The sequence below is a fragment of the Harmonia axyridis genome, chromosome 3 (genome assembly GCF_914767665.1).
Source record: "Harmonia axyridis chromosome 3, icHarAxyr1.1, whole genome shotgun sequence".
In the NCBI taxonomy this organism is placed as follows: Eukaryota; Metazoa; Arthropoda; class Insecta; order Coleoptera; family Coccinellidae; genus Harmonia; species Harmonia axyridis.
In genome coordinates, this window is record NC_059503.1 from 27989555 (window position 1) to 28012381 (window position 22827).

Here is a 22827-nt window from a genome sequence, read left to right on the forward strand (position 1 = left end):
AGAAGAATGTGTATGGAATCTGGTGTTCGGAGAAGATGTATCACATCAAAAAAAAGCTATATTTCAAAAATCATTTCCTTCGATACAACCATTTACGAGATATAGCCGAAAATCACATTTTTTTAACGATTTTCAACAGCCTGTATCTTTTCAACCGGGCCGAATCGGAAAAAATGGTAAAGGAAAAAAGTGTTTCTTTTGACCTCAGGAATCTTGGGTTAAAATATATGTACAAGTCAAAGACTCACCCTGTATATATATATATATATATATATATATATATATATATATATATATATATATAACTCTTCATATGATGATTAATTCGCAAGAGACTATAACGCCGAATCTAATTCCACATGTTTGGAAATACTTAGATGATTTGAACTGGATTTGCTTTCATATTGGTTTAGGTAAAATTATAATTATGTCTAATTATTATTATCCTATAAAATCCCAAAGAAATTCTTATTATTTACGTTTTAGTGCAAAATGTGTACTAGTATATAATGATACTAGTGTATAATGACACTTTTAATTACGTGCAACGAATATTACGCTTTTAAAGTTATTAATACTCATGCTTCATAATCTATATTTTATTATACCTATTGACAACATAAAAACCATAAAATGATAAAAATGAACTTTGATCAGAAAAATGTTCTTTGCAATTGTTGTTGACAAGCTTATTTGACAATTCATATGGTTGATTATTTTAAAACCGTTCATTAAATTTCAAAGTTAAGCCAGGAGGCTGAATCCAAATTGTTGCCATAAAAATTCGTACTATACAGGGTGTTTCAGTGGCAGATGCAAGATATTCTGAGGAGTCTGAAACAGTGTCCGAACTCCGAAGTATACCTATTCGTTTAAGGATACAGGCTGTTTTATGTATTTTATCAAAAACTTTCAATCGCCATAACTCTTGAACGCCTTTATGAATATTCATGAAAATTTTAGAAAATGATTATTGGATAAAGTTCAAAATAAAATTCAAGTAACTTGTCTATAACGCAGGTCCGTACTGAGGAAACAATGTTTTGATGTAGTTTTTGAGGATGAATACGCTTTTAGAAAATTTGATGTATGATACATGGTATTTTATAACATGTAGCATGGAAAATATTATTTTCTCAGTCCGGACCTCTGTTATCGAGAAGTCACTTAAAGTGTATATTGGACCTTATCCTATACTCAGTTCCTGATTGATTTTTTTCGATTAAATACATAAAACGGCATGTAACAGTAAAACGACTTTACTTAAGACATATTTTGAACACTTTTTCAGACTCGGAATGTCCTGCATCTACACTACCTGATGTACCTACCTACAGTTATTTGTGAAACATGGATAGTTAACGCTATGTATCAGATAAGAACCTGAAGTATGAAAATAGAAAACCTATGTCGCTAGGTAAATAAGGTAGCTTCTGACTTTTGAACGTTGCGCCATATAAAATGTAATATTACCACTATTTCACAATAATTTCACTGGAGACTTCAACGATGGACCAAGTGACGAACCCCAAAAGCTGAATTTCAGAGAAAGCCGATTGTAAAGTGTAGAAATTCGGGTATATCTCTTTATAATCACCTTCTTGAGGGGCTACGTTTCCATATAGCAGCAATACCAAACCGCAAATCTATCACAGCCAGCATTCTCATCTGCCTCATCATCTGCCACCTTAATAACAGGTCTAGCTAGCTTCAGGGCGCGAGTGAAAGTGCTACAGAACACCTTCCGATAGCGCTGGATCCTTTTTTTTTAGTTACGGAACCCCTGGCGTCGCCGATAATTGCGAGAAATGGAATAATGGATTAATTATTGGCGGCAAAGCGGGAGTAACTTTTATGATCGTTCTGTTCGCAGTTTACGATAGAATAATGTAATTCTGGGTTTCCCTATGATCTATGGGTAATTTGATGTAACAGTGCGATGCTGAAGTGAGAGGGATCCAGCTGAAGATGTGGATCGGTCTTGAACAAACAGGAAATCGTGTCTTTGGGTCATAACGTTTCGGATGTGGGTGGGAGGACAAGACTTTGGGAAGATCTTCGACAGCAACAATGGAATTTATTTTTGCAGATTCCTTTACAATTGGGAAAGTAAATTACCTACTTCTGACGATCTTGTCTCAATGGCAGAACTTAGGAATATATAATAATAATAATAATAATAATAAGCCTTTATTTCCAACAGGTATACCCTATTACAGGAAATCAAAAACAACAATCAATACTAATTTAACAAAAAAAAAAATCAATGCTATATCATGAACATAATCCAATAAAATCATGAAAATTAAGAGATAAACAACCCATACACACCCCAAAAGACAGTTTTCAGGCCTCGGAAAATAAAAACAAAATACAAGAAATAAATGGAAATCGAATACAATATAATGTCATGCGTGCTCCCCTCAACTTCAGATGTTTTCATTCAAATACAAATCACATATATAATCCAGAGATTGAGAATGCAGATCACATCTATCCGCTAGAGAGTTAACAACGGAACAAGCAAATCTCAGTGGTGACTGCAACAGCAAATTAGTTCTTGGTGTACTTATGTAAAAAAAATATCTAGTTCTAGCAATCGGGCGAGGTACGAAAAAATCTAGCTTACTCAGCAATTCAACGCAGTCAATTCTATCACCCAGAAGACCATGAAGGAATTTGATGGCATGCAAACCTCTTCTGCATTCGAGGCTTTTTGAATTAAATCTTGATAATAAGATACTATGATCGTATCCCCTAGGTGGGTATAGTCCATCTTCACGATATGAAAGCCACTTCAAAAACCTTCTTTGTACAGTCTCTAGATGGTGAGCATGACAGTTATAGATTGGGCGCCAAATTAGGCAACCATACTCGAGCTTACTTCTGACCAACGCGTTAAATAAGTGAATTATTGTTGACGAATTCTCAAACAATCTCGCGTTTCGTACAATGAAACCATATATTCTACATGACGATAAGGTTAGCTGAGTAATATGTGGTAGGAAAGAAAACCTTTGATCAAATACTAAACCCAGGTCCTTGATTTCAGTAAGCCGAGAGAGATTTATACCTCTGATATTGTAGTCAAATAGATGCACTTCCTTCCTCCGTGTGTAAGACACTACGCTACATTTCGATACATTTAAATGAAAACTATTGCTGCTACACCACCTATTCACAACATCTATGTCTTCCTGCAAACTCAAACAGTCATCAGCAGATGAAATTTCCGCATAAATTTTGAAATCATCAGCATAGGCTAACTTCAAATTCTTTATTATCTGTTGAAGGTCATTAATAAACAAGATAAATAATAGTGGTCCTAGGTTAGACCCCTGAGGTACTCCCGAAGTAACGGTAATCTCTCTAGATCTACAATTTTCTATTTGAACAAATTGACGACGATCGCTCAAATATGTTAGCAATTCATAATTTAATATTAAGCCCATGCAATACTGAGACCATAAAGTCCTAAAAACACATCATGCTGAGGTCATAATTGTCAGAATCAATCACGCGCATGCGTCTCTACGATCGAACCCAATCTACAGAGCAAGTACCAAGGTACCGTGAACAAAATATCTGCATGGTCGCAGTTCCTGGAAAGTGGAAGGCTTATCGAACCAAAACGACCCCAGTCCAAGGTACCGTCGCTCTAACACACTTTTCGAACCGGCCCTTACTGGTATCACTTCGACTTAGATTCTGTATAGTAAGTTAGTTCAACTGTGTTTAAACTCTGCATCCTGGGTGATAGTATCATTTCTGACATTAGAAACATTAGGTAATTTAACATATGTGATAAACACACTGTATGAAATTGATGTCGAGGAATTATATTCTTCAAAAATTAGCTGGTTTTTCATGGCGTGTTGATGCCCGTATTCTTCATACGGCAGATTTGGCCTTGGGTTTTTCTGCTGCTGAATACTGTTGTTCTGTTTGGTTCAATAGTGCTCATATTCATAAAATTGATGCACAGCTTAACGTTTCTATGAGCATTATCAGTGAAACTATTAGATCTACACCTTTACATTGGTTATCAGTGCTATCACATATACTTTCGCCTCATATTCGTAGACAGGTCTCAGTCAAGAAATTTTGGGAAAAATTTCATTTCTACCCGAAATTATTTTCAATGGTATCTTACCTTCCAGATATTAGAACTACCAGATAAAAGTCATGCGAACCTTTATGGATTAATACTTTCCTTCAACCTAATGAAAGTGACAAAGAAATTCGGCGTTCGAAATGGAGTTTTTATAATATCTTCAACAAAGGTCTAATCGTTGATCCTTCGGAGAAAGTTCTAGGTTCAAATCTTCCTAGGAAAATTTGGAGTATTTTAAATACACTTAGGAATTTTCAAGGTTGTTGCAATAGTATGCTCTTCAAATGGCATTCTATTGAAAAGCCCACTATGTGAGTGTGATGTAGAAAAAACCATTGACCACTTGATGAATACTTGTACAATTTATTAATTTTATGGTGGTTTCCAAGCTATCCATTCAGTTTCAGATTCAATTTTAGAGTGGGTCACTAACCTTAATTTTATAACCTATTGATATTCTAAAATACAAATTATTCCAGAATAGCAATATGTAATTCAGAAACTGAAAAATTGATTTCAGAAAATTTGAATTGGAATTTGTTAATTTGAAATTCAGAAATAGGAAATTGTAATTCAGAATTGGTGATATGTATTCCAGAATTAATAAAAATGAATACCCATTTCTATTATTATTATTAATGAATCGGGAACTGCGACCAAACTAATTTTTTTGTTCTTAACCCTACTTATTCATACAAACTTAAGAAGGCCGTCGATACTGCTAACAAAGCTGACGATATCCTTAGGACCTTGGCTGTTTCTTCGTGAGTATCCAGAACTGACTTTCCCATATGAGTGATTCTTAGGCCAGTCAATCCCGGACATTTGTAGACTAGGTGTTCTACCTCGTCTTCACAGAGCCTGCAGATCTCATCTGCTGACTTACCCACATGATACAAAAAGTATTTGTACCAACAGTGCACTGTCAGCAGTCCCACCATTACCCGAAGTTCAGCTTGTGGTAGCTTCAAGAGCTTTCTGGTATAGGTCGAGGAAAGCATTGCGAATTTCTTTGTCTCAGCAAGGCCAGTAGTGTTCCTCCAGAGGGTTATTCTATTGTCCCACTTCCATTGTTGGACCGCTGCCTCAAATTGTTCTTTTCCAAGCCCACAAAAAGGGTCTGGACCAATCGGAGTTAACCTTGTACTGGTAGATACCTCACATTCGGTACTGTTCTGAAACACATATTACATTATCTGAAATTGAATTGATAACTTTGACATACAATTTCCTTTTTCTGAAATATAATTTGCTGTTTCTGAAATTCAATTTACAATTCTAAATTACAACCTTGTTTTTCCAACTTCCTAATTGTAATTCAAAGTTGTTTTTCTGAAATTATATCAACTATTGGGTATATTCTGAGATACATATTCCCTTTTCTGAATTTGAACTTTGATATTCTGAACTACAATTGGAAAAGGTGTTGAACCAAACTATACCTACCTTTATATGCAGAGAAATCGTTGCACCCAAGAGCAAATTGCATCAACTTTCAATCTGAATAAAATACTCTGGCAATTGATATGGCGTAAAGCTTCCTTGTTCCTCGTATTTATGATCCAATCTGTTTTCCTATACCTACAACATTTCGTCAAAGTCTGATCAGTAGAGCGCGAAATATCGAGGTATTTGCCTCAACAGCATTTCCTACTCGAAAATTTCTCAGATGTTACAGTTGAGGAATGACGGATACCTTAGCTTTTTGCATTATTCTACATATATACTCACTAGGTCCTAATTGTTTGAAATTTCTCTTGAGCTTTTTGGGAACTATTCCAGTTGTTGAGATGAAAATTAGAATACCTAGTTCTTGTTGGAATCATTCTTCTCTGACGCCCTATATTTCAAAATTTTTTCTACTTCCTTTTTCGCGCATGTTGTTGTTATTTGTGAAAGCTACACTTCTACATTTCTGATATTGTTATAAAGGGTGTGAGTCATGATTTTTTTGGGAAAATTTCTTTCGTTGAATTCATTCTGGTGAAAAAATAGAAGCATTCGATGGAGCGAAGAAATTTACACGAAGAAGGTATTCTAGGTAGTTTTTGTAGTTACATAACGTCAGCAGATTCATCAATAACGATATTTTAGCTGGCCATGAACAATTTTGTTCTTAATTTTGTCGATGATAAACAATAATTATAAATGAATAATAAATAGTTCTTCAATTTTATCAACTTTGGAAGGATATATCTCCCTCAATATGCATTTTAGGCCATTAGTTTAGTTATCAAACTGCATATAATTATTTTTCAATGTACTATCACCCCCAGAAAGCTCAGTACACATTTTTTATTCATCCTGTATATTTGCACTATTTGCAGTAGTTTCTCGTTGAAATCACTTGATCTTGGATGGCAATACAAGTATTGTTATTATTGTCATACCGGGAATTCTGAGTTTGCGTATGCATATTTGTGCAACGTACACCTTATATCTGGAGCACCTTATGGAATCATCCATGACCCATACCAGAATATCCCTTTCATATTCCATATTGATTGCAATATACTGAGCTTCTGTATGGAACTCTAATCGAATTCTCAATTTCTTAAAAATCGGATAAGTATTGAAGAGATTGAAAGCGTTAAGAAAAAACAGACACCAAACCAAAATTGTTAAGAATGGTTTAATACCAAATCTTTTTCCATTCCAAAAGTGGTCTAAAGTTTCCTTCTATCTCTGGAAGAATCTGAAACAAAATAATACATTTGACGACCCCGTTACTGAGCACAATTCTTTATACAGTTTAGATGCATCGACAAATTGAGATTGTTGATATCTGATAATTGCTCTATGTTCCCCGCAACTTGAACTGTTTGGATTCCTTGAAAAGTTGCGAACCAATAATAACCCCCAAATGAACGATGGTATTCAAGTCCGGTGAATGGGGTGGCCATGTAGGTATCGTTAAAAGCGTACGTCAGTTCGCGTAGTCGTTATACTACTTCGTTTTAGCTTCTAACGTCAATTGTCTATACCTAAACATGCGAACTTGAGTGTGACAAAGAAGGTCTTGCCGAGCTAGTTGTATGAAGATTCTTGACGTTTTGTGTACATCTTGATAGAATGGCCTTCTTCTTGTTTCCCTACTATTTCCCACTGTAAACAAAGGACAAGCGACTTCTTTTAGCGCTCATTCCCTGAAAACATTGCTCCTTCATCCTCAAAATGATAAGGTTCGACACAATGATAACGAATTCTTAAGCAAACTCAAGTATATACATCCGGACGTACGTAAACACGGCCACAAAATTGACGGATATGAGATTTTGGATGTTTTGGATGAAAAACAAATTTCAATGTGATCAAATCATCAAAATCATCAAAAATTCAAGAAGAATATAAAAAAAAACAATATTTCAGTATTTAGCGTTTTAATTGACAGATTCCTGATAGAAACGTCTGTGACAGTAGATATCTAAGCACGTGTTATCCATAAATTGCTTAAAAAAATGTATGCCAATCTGTGTGCAGAATACCGTAAGAACTTTTTTGGTTACCGACCCGACAATAATTCACTAACTACCACTTGTATCAAATTCTTCTCCTTTTATCGAAGAATTTAGTTTCGACGTCGAAGTCAAGTAAATAATAAAACTGCCAGTTTGCTCCAGATACAACTACATCATTGTCCAATTATTCCAACTACATATGAAAGTTTCTGATTTGTTAATACTTCATTTATGGCTGGTACGAGTACCTGGACATAAAAATACCATCGATGTCACGTTTGCATTAGAAATCATGGAGGAAGGTACCGGTTCACCACTGGTTCAGCAGAAAGAAGAAACGAGAAGCATTTCAGAATTTGAATAATCCAAATCTCAACAAAAAGATAGTGTAGGTGTTATGATATATAGGGTTTTCCAATAGAGATGATACCATTTTAAAATGATTAATACAGGTGTTCCTAAATTGGAGGTACTTACAAATTAAAATGACAGATTCCTTGGATAAATTCAGGAAAAAAGATCCTATGAACAAACGCTTCGTTTTCGAGATAGGTATAGTTTGTTTCTTCTTTTTATACGATTATACAAGTTAATAGAATTTTTTTGAATCATTGACACAGATCAGCAAAATAAACATCAAAACTAATAATTCATTCATTCATCATAGCTTACTGACTGCATTTTTATGAACATTTTTTGACTTTTTAATAACCAATCAAATTTGGTCATTTTGTATCATATGAAACAATTTCACTCAATCATGTCAACATTACACCGATAATTGCATTCAGTGCAATTATCAATCACTATATGACAACACGATTGAGTTTGACAACTCCATTCCAAATAAATTTCAAAACGTTACGTTTTGGCGATGCGTATGTTCAAACAAAGTATAAATGCGCTAATAAAAGAAAAATCCCAGAAATACAACATACAGTCACAAATATATTTGGGGAATATTTATGGATTTTTGCTGCGGACGAGAATATGAATTGAATGAACATAGGAGCTTAGAATAATTGACGTCGATACTTAATGATTGGGCGGTCAATATGAGAAAGAAAGACGGGACCGAAAATAAATAAGGAACGGTGAAGACAATGTAAAACGTTTTGAGCAAATTCTTGCAAAAAAGGACTATAATGTCTATTACATTATGATTGAACCGTTTAACAATATAGTACTCGTATTTAAATCAGCCTGAAATGCCCACGATGTAATGGTATAGTATATCCAAAGTCACTTGGAGGAAGATGAATATTTCGATTATACAAGGTTTGTCCAAGTTTCCAGAAATTCCTTTGGGGCCAGTGAATTTATTGCCTAACAATACTTTCGGATAAACCCCGGTATTTTGCAGATCGCGGTATCCACTTCGAAGGGACATCTATGGCCAAGCGTTTTTATGGACTAGTTCAAGTGACTTCGAATAAACTATAATAGATCATCTTAGTAGGGAACAGCAAAGAATATAATGTTCAGTTAAATTTTAATAGTCATTAATACATTTTTGGACAAAAAATTTTCCGCTTAATATCCCTCGGTCATGCCTCATTATTTTATGATATGTTACCAAGTAGCGAGCTTCCGATTGTCATAAAATAATTATCTCGTCTATTATCAATGTCCTAGGGATATTACTACTGATTATGTGAATTTTCCTGAGGATTTCGATATAGGTAAGTGTTCAACTTTTTTTCTCTCAGTCTAAAGCAGATAGGACAAAACTATAAGGGACAAAAAAGTTCAATATCGAGCTAAAGTTTCTTTTTACATTTCTTTAACTGCCAGTGGTTCACCAAAAAATATTTTAGAGGAAAAAAGGGGGCACTACTCCAGAAAAAATGTCACCCTGTAGACTTGCATTCAAAATTTGCATATCACGTGATGTGGACTATTCGGAGGATCTATGCCAAATTTCAGTCAAATATCTTCTGATGTGCAGATGCTATCAGAAAAAAAATCGCAGAAAAAATTCTCGAAAGCAAAAGCATCTGAGGGTTCATGTTTATAGCACTTTTTTTCTTAAAATTATCTTTACATTTTTCAAACCACCAATTTAGGAACACCCTATAAAAATAATTCAGGCAGACAATTTTTTTAATTTGAAAGGCTATATTATGCCATTATGTATGGAAAATAACGTCATTCAAATGACCACTTCCCCGTTCGTATTGCATTATGTCAACCTAATTTCTCCATGACTTTTCCCCATAAATTTGACTGTATTTTATCAATAGTACGTTCAAATTGATTTTTAATTGCTAAGTTGATGTTGGATTATCAGCAGAAACTTGTTAATTAACATATCCCTAAAAAGAGAAATGAAATAGTGTTAAATCACACGAGGATAATTAACTGGACCATTTTTGGAGATAATTTCATCACCAAAATTTGTTTTCAATAAATCTATCATCGAGATACAGGTGATAGGTGGCACCTCCTTGTTGAAACCACATATTCTGCAGATTTTTCTCAACAATCAGTGGCGGCTAGTGACAGTATAAGATGGTGAAACACATCAGAAAAACATATTATTGTAATATACATATTTCAAATTTACGGACAAAGTTTATCTAGTGAATTTTACTTTGTCAGTTGCATAATAATCATTATAAAAATTTGTATTACTGATACTCAATTGATGATAATATGATGAAAATCCTGAAAGGGCTGAGGAAAAAATTTAACCTCTTGAATTGAACTGCACGCATTACTTAAAAGCAAATTGAATACGTGGTTACCTCTAGCATACGTGGTTACCTCTGGCACGAAATCGTGGAGGAAAAACTACTCTTATCAATTAATCTTCAAATTAATTTAAATGAGATATGATAACTTCAATAAGTAAACATCGCTTGAGGTGCTATAGATTTGATTTTTGCCTATGAATCGTTTACTTTATTCCACTAGCCCCATTATATGTTTGAGTCATTAACATTGAATGCAAGTCAAATTTTCGGAATTTAGCAGATAAAAATTGAAATAAATCCTCAGCAGAACCCTCAGAACTTCTTTCACAAAATCACATGGATCGTTCAACAAGTTGTTCATTTATTACATAACCAGGCATGGCAGCTCATGTCAGTTGTTCATCAACTTTTCAGAAAAAAAGAGATTTTGAGATTAATTTACTTTGTATAGTTTTAGATGTAGAGTGAAGAACTTCTTATTAGGACACCGTCTCCCTACGAAGATTGATGATCCCACATATAGTCACAATACATTTACTTACATCTAGAACAGGTCTATTTATTTCTTTATATATCATATATCCTTATAGGAATGACTTTGAAAATGTTGCTGATTTATTAAAAAAATCACAAAATCATATTTTCATTTATCTTGGGATTTTGAGACTACTCACTCGGTCCCTCTAAATCAATTTCGCCTTCTGGTAGTAATTAAGTCGATAAAAAAAATGAAAATCTTATCGAAAAAGTTACACTTATCATTAGACAAACTTACACGAGACAGACGAAAGACAGCAAATGACAACAAAGCGAAAACTAACCCGATTTCCATCTTCCCGAATAGTGCAGAATAATTTCAGTTTGCTCTTCAGCATCGGCATGCCTCAAATCTATTTTTAGAAGCCGCCTTCAAAGGCATAGGAATCTTCTCGAGTTCTCGTCGCGCCGATGTAGATAAAGCGCTTCTTAATTTTCTCTCAGTATTCACAAATTAGCAACTGTTTCAATAAAACAATTCAATAATTCCTAAACGTTGTTGAAGCGTGTATCTTTTCTTAATCAAATGGTAATTATAACCTACTAGACACAAATGACACAAGAAATGTCAGAAAATAAAACATAGTGTTACCAATATATTGTATACCTCCTATTGAAAATTTGTTCTTTATTCGTTTGTGATGCCAATCCATAGGTTTGACTAAAAATTTATAGACCAACTAAATTTTAGTTTTCGGTCGGGTTGCACAAAAGTTTGATCAACCATTCAATTGGTTAATTGAAGTTTAAATACTATGGGATGAAATCAAACTGAAATCAACATTATTTCACTTACAACAAGGAAAGTGTTATGAAACCCGCAATTATGGAAAAAAATTTTTAATAATAATAATAATAATAGTAGTATTGTTTATTTCCAGAATTATTAGCATACAGACAATAGAATGGAAACAAGTCATATTGGCACATTATTGCCTAAAATCATTATGTATGTATCATGTATGTATCACAGAATACCTTGAATTCATACATAGAATAAGGTTCACATTTCAATATAAATTGAGATAGGGCTTTTCGAAAGGCTTTGATATCTTTAATGATCTTAATTTCTCTAGGAAGATAACTAAATAATTTAATTCCCATATACATTGCACTGCGTTCAGTAAGTGAGTATTTATGTGCAGGAAAAAAATATGAGAACATTCTTCTAGTATTATTACAATTCCTGTATGCATCCCAGTAATTATTATTTTTGACGAAAAATAACAAAACTCTGAATATATAAAGTCCTGGGAGTGTCATTATGTTATTGCTCCTAAATATGCCCCTGCATGTAGACCTGAATTTCATTCCAAACATAGTTCTTAATGCTAACTTCTGAACAATAAATATACCTTCTGCTTGTGAGCTACCACCCCAGAATATAATTCCGTAGGACATCAGTGATTGGAAATTCGAATAATATAAAGTTTTTAATGTCGTAGTGTCAATTTGATATTTCAGGACTTTAAGAGAGTAAATCGCGATATTTAGTCTTTTTATAAGGGCATCACAGTGTGGACCCCAATTGAGGTTTTTATCAATCATAATGCCCAGTACTCTTGTTTGTGGGTTTACTTGTATAGTCTGATCGTGGTGAAATATATGATTCGGACAAACTATGTTCGATCGTATGTTGTTGAAAAACACTATATTAGTTTTCGATGTATTGAGCACAAGATTATTGTCACAGCACCAGTTCTCTATCCCACTCATGGTCTTCGTTATTTTGTTAGATACACTCACTACGTCATTTCCACTTACTATGACGTTAGTATCATCTGCGTATATGTAGGATTCTATTACACCCCCAGCTAATCCGTCATTCTCGACATGTTCCCCCAATTCCTGAAAAATATCCGGCAAGTCATTAATATAAACTAGAAACAAAATTGGCCCTAGTATGGTTCCTTGAGGTACTCCTGAAGTGATTTCGCATTCTGAGGATAGAAACTTTGAATTTACCCCATCCAACATCACTCTTTGCTTTCTATCAGATAAATAGCTTTTCAATAAATCCAGTGTTGTTCCCCTAATTCCACATTTATTCAGTTTCAATAATAAAGTTTTATGGTCTACTCTATCGAAAGCTTTAGAAAGATCTACAAAAAGCCCAGCGGGTATCTTATCATTTTCGATTGAATCAATGATCATCTGTAATAACTCAAATACTGCTGTTTCAGTGCTACGACCGAGAATGAAACCGTGTTGTCTGCACGAAAGTATCTTAAACTTGGTGAAAAACTTTATTAGACGATTCGCTAAGATTTTTTCGAATATCTTAGCGAAAGCTGTTATTAAACTAATTGGTCTATAGCTTGAAAAATCGTCAATATCTCCCTTTTTAAAACATGGCTTCACTATGGCAAGTTTCAACATGTCCGGAAAAATTCCAGTTTTAAAAGCACTATTAATAATATAACAGATTGGATGGACTATTTTTGTTATATGCTTTTTAATAACTTTGATGGGAATGTCGTCGTGTCCGCATGAATTCTTGTTTTTCAATCTACCAACAACCGAGACAATCTCCGCTTCCGAAACCTCAAACAAGTAGAAAGATTTAGTGGAAATTTTCAAATTTTCCTGCCTAGTAATACCAGATCTTACAAGGTTTCCTGTTGCAATATTTGCGAAAAAACAATTGAAATCATCTGCCAATTTGCACATTTCATATTGGTCAGACTCGTCCCAGAATTTTGTAGGCAGTTTTCTTCTGGGATTCATGTTATTTCCTGATAATTGATCAATTATTCTCCAAGTAACTGCCGATTTATTTTCCGCCTTATCTATGATCGTTCTATAAAAAGCTTGTTTACCCAAAATTAGGGCAGAATCATAACGTCGTTTAACATCATTATAAATTTTACAGAATTCAGGTCTACATCTAGAGACAACAAATAATGAATCTAATATTTTTTTTAAATTTTCGATTTCAGGGGATGAATTAATTTTACGTTTTTTAACTACATTCAAATTTTGAATTGGAAAAGCCGAATTGAAACATAAGTCAATATTCTTAGAAAAAAACGCCCACATATCATTAACTCTATTCTCAGGAATATCAAAAATAACAGACCAATCAACATTATCGAGCAGATTTTCGAATAGTTGATGATTACTTTCGTTATATATTCTAACATTTCTAATTAATCTAGATTCATTACGCTTCACATCAGCTTGAAAGACGAATTTTTGTCCTGAATGATCAGACAGGTGTTCTTCAACTATGGTTACCTTACCTTCTATACTTGAAATAATATTGTCCAAACAAGTAGCTGAGTTTGTGGTTATTCTAGTTGGTTCCTTGATTTTCAATTCCAGGTTATAAGTTTCAATAATTGATAAAAACATTTTCGCATCCTTTGAGTGAGATAGGATGTCAATATTAAAATCACCTGAAATTACCAAATCTACACCCTGTAAAAAACATTGATCAAGTACAAGAGAGAATTTTTCGAAAAAGAGAAATACATCAGCCAAAGGCTGCGAGTTGGGGCGGTAAACACACACTATTAGATACTTCTTATACTGTATTTCAATTTGGCAGGCACAACACTCGATTACACCTGGTACACTAAGTGACTTGATATCCGGTCTTTCCAGGCACTCAATCCCTTGCTTGATAAAGATTGCACATCCACCATGATGTCCCTTATCTCTGCAGTAGGAAGAAGCAAGAAAAAAATCTTCTGGAGTATAGATTCCTATCTCCTCTTCTGACCGCCAGTGCTCAGTCAGACACAATATATCTACTTCATGATCAAGGAGGGCTTGCTGTAATCGCAAAAAAGAATTACAAATTGATTGTATATTTTGATGTAATATACATATATGCTTGCTTTTCTTGTAGAAATTTTTATTGTTGAATTCGTTGTGTACGAAAAAAATTTGAGAAGTTGAATTCTCTCAACGTAACACCTGCCGGCCAGAAAGTTGGGTTCTGTAATTTTTCGAGAAGGACCTCGTCTGGAATCCCGATACTGAAAGCGGAATTTGTTCCCCTTGTTGGAAGTTTTTTCACTTCTATCGTATCATGATTTGGTAACTTTGATATATACTGTTTTATGTCTTCAGCATGAACGTCATCTCCTTTTATCCTGCCTACGTATATCCACTTTTTTCTAACTGCTCCTTTAATTTTGGAAGATGGATCAACATCCCCCGTACAAAAGGTTGTTGTTCTAGACTTTTTCTCAGAAATATTTTTCGAGATCGATTGTGGTCTCTTAGTAGTCTTCACCAAATTAAATTTATCATTGTTCCTTTTCTTTACAACAGTGGTCCATGAATTATCATTTGCATTCTTTTCTTGTGTATTATTGTCATTAGTACCATTATCTTTGTTTATATCGGCTTGCTCTGGAGTTGGAATATTCAACAGTTGTTGACGGTGCATGTTCGCGTTTTCAGAACTACTCGATGTCGACGTCTGTCGTGAAATTTTACGTTTCCCCGACAGTACTTCATCATCACACGGAGTAGGTACCATTTCTGTAGGTAATTTGTTTTCAGTTACCTTGATCGATAGACTTGGCTGACAAGAGTGACAAGAAGAACCTTGTTTACCTTTTTTTAACCTGGTAATTTCACTCTCAAGATTTTTTATCTTATCAGAAAGCAATTCGCTATTTTCCAATAGAACCAAATTTTTGCTTCGTACTTCATCGAGCAATTCACTCAGTAATTTCACCTGAATACTTAGATATTGTTTCACTGGGTCATCTTCAAGTTTATTCAATTGTATTGATCCACTTGATATTTCATCGGGAATTTGAACACTTACATGGTAACATGAAGAAGTATTCTTAGAATTTGAAGTCTTCCAGCAGGAAGGATGTAAAACTGCGCTGCATTTGGTACACTTCATAGCACCAACCACTTTTCTATTACAGTGACTGCATAAATTCGAATTAATTTCACTAATATTCGATTTTTTCGATAAGCTATCGCTCTCTTCACCTTCACTTGACGCCATCTTGCGCAATATTAATTTCAATGTTACGAAAATTGATTGATCAATTATCCAAAAAATCATATTTTTTTTATTTTTTTGTCTTACCAGAATAATCAATAGATAATTATATTTTGTTTCGACAAGGTGATGCGTTGCTGAATTTTGACTTGCACAATACATTTGATCTTTTACGTTTACGCAATTCTGAGGAATATTTTCATTACAGTGGCATTTTATGAAACCTTGACTTCAAAATTCAGAATCTATTGATAGTAATGGAGATCATTATTCAGTTACAGCTGATTATTTCATATCTTCGAAATCATGAAATTCATCCTCGCATTTTATTCCTACTTTTCCTCTATCCTGTATAAACCCTCAACTATTATGAACTCAAGACATCTGAATTAAGTTGAACCATTTTTCAAGCAATATTAATTATCAATCCTTATTGTAATTGTATCTAAAATTTTCTACGGAATTACGAACAAGGCGAAATAACTGAAATTCCCTAAAATATAATAAACTTTGTAATTACATTAGAGGTTGTCAAATTTATACTTCTACTTTCTACTTATACTTTCTACTTTTATTTCTGAGTGAATTACAATGAAGACATTTTGCAAGCACTCGTTAAAATTATACCATTTTCTGAGGAATGGCAGGCAAGGAATCTCCTGAGATACAACTAAGTATTCAATTCTCATTGGCTTTCGAAAATAATTTTCTAAAAGAATGAATATCAAAGAATTAGTCTAACATGTTCGTCGAATTTGCCAAGTAGCTGCTAGGATATACTGGCATAGTTTAAAAAATATTTCACTGATTATAATTAGTGTTCGATGGTTTTGTTCATGGTTTGACAGTTGGGAATGTCAAAGTGTGATGACATTTCTGTTCAGTTAAGTTTGGCAATTCATCAGGAATCATTTAACTCCAGAACAACGCTTCTAAATTGTGGACATCCACCTTCCAAAAAAAAAAAAATTGTTCCCGAAGTTCATAGAGCACTTCATCCATTTCTGAAGCTCATTTCTGGTTGAATGGCTTCGTCAATCAGTGAACTTGCCGTAGGTATATGAAGCAAAGACAATTCTCAAGCCATTAACGAATCTCTATTAGCATTGACTGTTAGGTGCTATTTACTCGCTGGCGGCATCATAGATCCTTACTTCTTCCGAAATAAGGAAGGAGATGCGGTTACAGGGATTGGCGAATGATATCGAGCAATGCTTACTGAATTTTTGTTTCCAAAAACTTATCGACGTAATTTGATTCCAACAAGACGGTGCAACTTGCCATACAACACATTCAACCATCAATTTATTGCCAAATCAATTTGGTGACTTTATTCCCTGAAATGGTGCTTTTAACTGGCCCCCTCGTTCGTGCGACTTAACGCCTCTTGATTACTTTTTATGGAGCTATGTTGATTCATTAGTTCATGCCGACAGACTGGCAAGTCTTGGAACATTGGAATCAATATTCAAGCCAGCATTGATGCCATGCAGCCAGATTTATTGAAAAAAGTAGTGGAAAATTGGACTGATCGACCCCTTGGGTACGCCACTGTACTGTTCAGTTCCAGAATTCTATTGAACTCCAGAACCTGGAATGGCTTAAAGAAGGTTACATCCTCAATCCTAAAAATGTCTTGTTCACAACATTTTGGCATTGGCTTGCAATGGGGAAGCATCCTGTGAACTGGTGACCAAAGTTTCTTCCCCCTTCCCACAAAATCTGGACTCATCTTCTTCTTCTTTTGGTACCTCTTCTAGTGAAGATTGACGACATCGAAGGCAAATTTGTCTCTTTTCTGGACATTGAGCACCAACGTTTGGAAATTCATCCCTGTCCATTCTCTTATATTCATCATCTAGAAGTGTTATATCCTTCCTAGTCCTTGTTTCTGTTCTGTTTTGACTCTATGATCAATTGATATCTACTGATCACCCTTCAACACATATTCGTAGACATTTTCCGCCTTTCAATAGATGTTAATAGCTCTCTATCTGCATTAACACTGTCTAGCACCCTCTCATTCTCATTTTGTTCAAGAAATCATGAGCATTCTACAAAAGACTCACATTTTGAATGCTTCGATTCGCTTCAGAATTGCCAACTTGTGGCTTTCATCCCATATAAAAGACCAAGGTGAGCTTATTCAAATAACTTTTTTCCACAACAGAACAATTACTTATTCAATTTTTGATAATCCTATTCTCATTGGTAGCTTCCCGAGGCGGCATTGCCTGTAAGTATGGAAGTGGGGAGGTGTAGCATGTTCCTACTGAGATCCAAATAATTTTTGGATCTTGCAGCATTGACCGAACTTTTGTAGTGATCCGTCCCTGATTCCACCACAGGATGTCTCTCTCGTTATAATTTTTCTTTCGCAACTTTTTCTTTTAGGTGAATTTTTCTATCGGTGTGTGAATAAGTCTTTCCCGTTTTTTGTAAGAGATGGCGCCACCAATACTGTGCGAGTATTTAATGGTTACATATGTCATAATCAAAGCTTATTCATCTGTCAACAATTCCACACTAACACATTAGTTGAAATTTTTTCGCATCATAAATTTTTGAAATCGTGAAAATGTCGAAATTTGAGCCGAGTCGACGTCATTTGCGGGAAGTTTCACTTTATTGGTTCAATTTGAAGAAATCTGCTGCCGAGGCGCATCGGTTGCTTCAGGAAGCTTATGGAGAAGGTTGTGTCGATGATTCAAGTGTTCGCGGATGGTTTCGACGCTTCAAAAGTGGCGGTTTCGACGTGGAAGACAAGGAGCGTTCCGGGCGGCCGCAAATCTTTGAAGATCAAGAATTGGCGACTTTGCTTGATGAAGATTCGTGTCAAACGCAAGAAGAACTTGCTGAAGCATTGGGAGTTGACCGAACAACCATTTCCAAGCGTTTGAAAGCCATGGGAATGATCCAAAAGCAAGGAAATTGGGTGCCGTACGAACTGAAGCTGAGAGACGTCGAACGGCGTTTTTTCACTTGCGAACAGCTGCTTCAGCGACATAAAAGAAAGGGTTTTCTGCATCGTATCGTGACTGGCGATGAAAAGTGGATCCGTTACGATAATCAGAAGCGAAGAAAATCATGGGGACTACCCGGCCATGCATCATCATCGACGGCCAAGCCAAATATTCATGGCGCCAAGCTCATGCTCTGTATATGGTGGGACCAGCTAGGTGTGGTTTACTATGAGCTTCTGAAACCGAATGAAAGGATCACAGGCGACGTCTATCGACGACAATTGATGCGTTTGAGCCGCGCACTGCGAGAAAAACGGCCACAATACTCCGACAGGCACGACAAAGTTATTTTGCAACATGACAATGCTCGCCCACATGTTGCACAGCCGGTGAAAACATACTTAGAAACGCTCAAATGGGAAGTCCTACCCCACCCGCCGTATAGTCCAGACATTGCTCCGTCTGATTACCATCTCTTCAGATCGATGACGCATGGCCTGGCTGACCAGCACTTCCATTCCTACGAGGAAGCCAAAAAATGGGTGGATGACTGGATAGAGGCCAAACCGGTCGAATTTTTTCGCAACGGGATTCGTATGTTGCCAGAAAGATGGGGAAAAGTTGTAGCTAGCGATGGCCAATACTTTCAATAATTCATTTGTAACCATTTTTTCACAATAAAGGCTCAAAATTTGAAAAAAAACGGGAAAGACTTATTCACACACCTTTATACCACAGAAAAGTTCCAGGCTAGTAAAAGGCGTTTGTGCTACCTTTCTAGAAAGTGTAATGGCATTTTATTTTCTTCGATTTCCGTGTGACCAGGAACTCAAATTAAAAAGACAACATTCTTGCCTAATAAATTAATTTTCTTTTCGCATTTCTATACCAGCGTTGAATCGATGCCATGGGGGCTAAGATCTTTTGGCCTTTTAATACTCTGCCTATAGGTTTTTTAATACTCTGCCTATAGGTTGGAGGTCGCTACCATTTGGTCATTTTAAGAATAAAGTTAAAGTATTGTAACTGGAAATGGCTCCTTTTTTTTAATGAGTTTTTTAATTTAAATTCAGATTTGCTTTGGAGACTTACGTGGATTTTGTGTAGTTCATAATTTTATTTCAGATGTCTTGCGATTAACGTGACGTGACGTTTTATATCAACACCAATAAAGATGATTATGATTATAAATAGCAGTTCGACTATAAGAATGGATTTCTATGTCACATTTTTAATAGTTTCTTCTTACATAGGTTAATTGAGATATGTTGAGAAATACCAACTCACTTTTTGAAAAAGTTGAACGAGAAAACCGATTACTAATAATGTTTTGGATTTCAAGGATATTCCCTGTACTTCACTTGATTTCCGCATCGTTTCCTATGTTGCTCTAACATCCAGTTCCGCTGTTGTTTCCATGGAAATGAACATTTCAACTATGGAAGAAAAGGAAGCTACTGGGAATGTCTCTCGAGTCGCCAAAATTATTTTGAAAACAATTTTATCAGTGGACACAATATAGTATTCTTGGTTTATTTCCCACATTTACTTTGGAAATGATTAAATGAAATCGTTTCCTCGTATATTTTGTTCATTCCATTCTGAGGAATCAACATTCTGATTAGAGAATTCAAAAGAAAAATAAGCCAGAATCCGCCCCAAGTGGCAATAAAATTCGGCAATGTTTAACAAAGCGAACACCGACAAGCCTGATAAGTGCATTTGTTTTTTTTTAGCGTCAATAAGACGTAAACATTACATTGAGGGGATTACGCTACATCTGGATATTTATGAGTAAAATGCGAAATGCGGCATCTGATGGTTTTTGGTGTTCTTGTTGTATTCTTTCCTGTTGTTGCTGACCGAATTAAATCTCATTTGGTACTTTGAATTTCTATACATGTGATTTTTGTTGATCAAACTTGAAATGCCGCGTTTGAATTTTGCCCCCCTAAGCGACCGCCTTCCCTGTCTCCACCCTAGCGACGGCCCTGCCTCCAATTCAGGCATATCCAGTATTAAACAAAATCAGTAGACACGATAGTATTTTTAGACATCTCGGTTCGTTTCCCACATTTCGACAGAGAAGATAAATAAGGAAAATAGGAGATCCATAGAGAAATATCGAAATCCGACGTGTCTCGCCTAATCGGACGTTGAGTTCTCTAGTCGTGACCCCGAAGAAGACCCCTTATTGTATTTGAGGAAAACGCTCTTACTCTCTACCGATCGTAAATGCCTGTAAATGGCCGAGGTAACGAGTGAGGAAGAAACCGCCAAGCGTTTTTTGTCTCTGCGCCTTCTAGATTTACTTTCACAATCGTTTGCGGCTCGACGATGCGGCCTTTGGTCATTTCCGATATAGCACTTCGGAATCTTCGAGTAATCCCTGAATGCTCGTCGGTATAACACTTTCTGCTTATAGAACGGACAGGCCAGTACTAGGAAAAATTGTTGTTTGTTGATTATTTCACTCATCATGGAATGGACTAGGTAATGAGAGATCTATATTTCATGAAGAAAATTGATTTAAAAATTTTTTCAAATTGTAATTTTTGCTTTCTTTATCCTGCATTGTGGTTTCCATTTCGTGGTCACACAGTGAATGACCAGAAATTCGACTACAACTTCACTATGAATAGTGAAATTTTGCAGTCACAGTACGCAAAACTGAAGCACTTTTGGGTCGTTGTAAAGCACCTTTTCGGCCTGCAATATTTGCTCTAGTGGAAAAATTCGAGCTGCTGTGACAAGTTAGTGATGTGAAGAATCGAAACCTCGTAAGTCGCTCGAGGCCACCTGAGAATATTGCTGCTGTAGACCGTAGTGTCCTCTACTCAGCGTTTGTGAGATCCCTCCACTTTTTAGGATCAGTGAAGCAATCTTAAACGTTCCTCTGATTTACTGTCCTCTTCTACCACATGCAAGAATTCAAAATACGTTTTGACGTCTTTTTTTTAGAAATCTTTTTTTCAAGCTCTGACAAGTTTTGTATAATATTTTTATGTGAGAATTCATAAAAAAAATAAATGTTTGTTCGGAAAGTTATATCATGCATATATTTATTCTTCATTGAAAAATTCATTGAATTATTTTTTCATTCCAAAATAATGATAAATAGGGATGACAAGGATGACGCAATGACGAACTCTTCAAAATTATTAATAGTGAAAACCTCTATAAATCGATGGCTCTAGCATAAAATAAAACATTCTTATTTTTGAAATGATCGCTGAAATGGTATAGACTTCTCCTAAATCTTTTTAAAATTGAGTTAAAATAAGAACTCAAGGCGGTGATCACCAGCAACGTCGAAGATCGGGTCCTTGAAATGCATGAAAATTATCAGGATTTTCATAAAAGAAACATTTTCAATGATGAGGCCATTTTCACCTTGAAGGCTACGTTGATCATCTTAAACGCCACAATTGGGGCTTGGAAAATCCAAGAATATTTAAAGTGGTTTTTGGCCTGGTGGTGTGATTGGACTTAACTTATTCGAAATTGAGGCTGGTTAAACAGTTACAGTGAATGGATTGCGAGTAATGATAAATAATTTTTATGGTCGTAATTGGGAGATATTGATGTGGACGAAATTAATTTTCAACATGACGGCTCTAAGTACCACAGAAGCAATTGCAATTTAATAAGAAGAGTATCCTGGTCGTGTTTATTTTCGAAGTGGTGATTACAATTGGCCACCGAGATCTGATGATTTAACACCGTTAGACTTTTTTATTTGGAGCCATGTGAAAGATAAGGTCTATGTCAATTGTCAATGCTCCACAATCAATTCATGAAGTTATCGAGGACATACAGCCGCAAATGTGCCTTGTACCTTGATATAATGAAAAATTCATCAATATGAACCACTTTTCATTGTATTGATTATTTCTGTTTATCGGTGGAAAAATGATGACTGAATTCATTATAATAATAACTTTTCCATATAATTTATATGCTGTTTTCTTCTTCGTTGCTTCCTTCATTTTCACGTTGGATCCAGAGTGTAAATTCAACCTATTTACTTTTTTCTGTGAACACTCCAACACATCAACAAACTGAACTGCGACATTCGATCCGA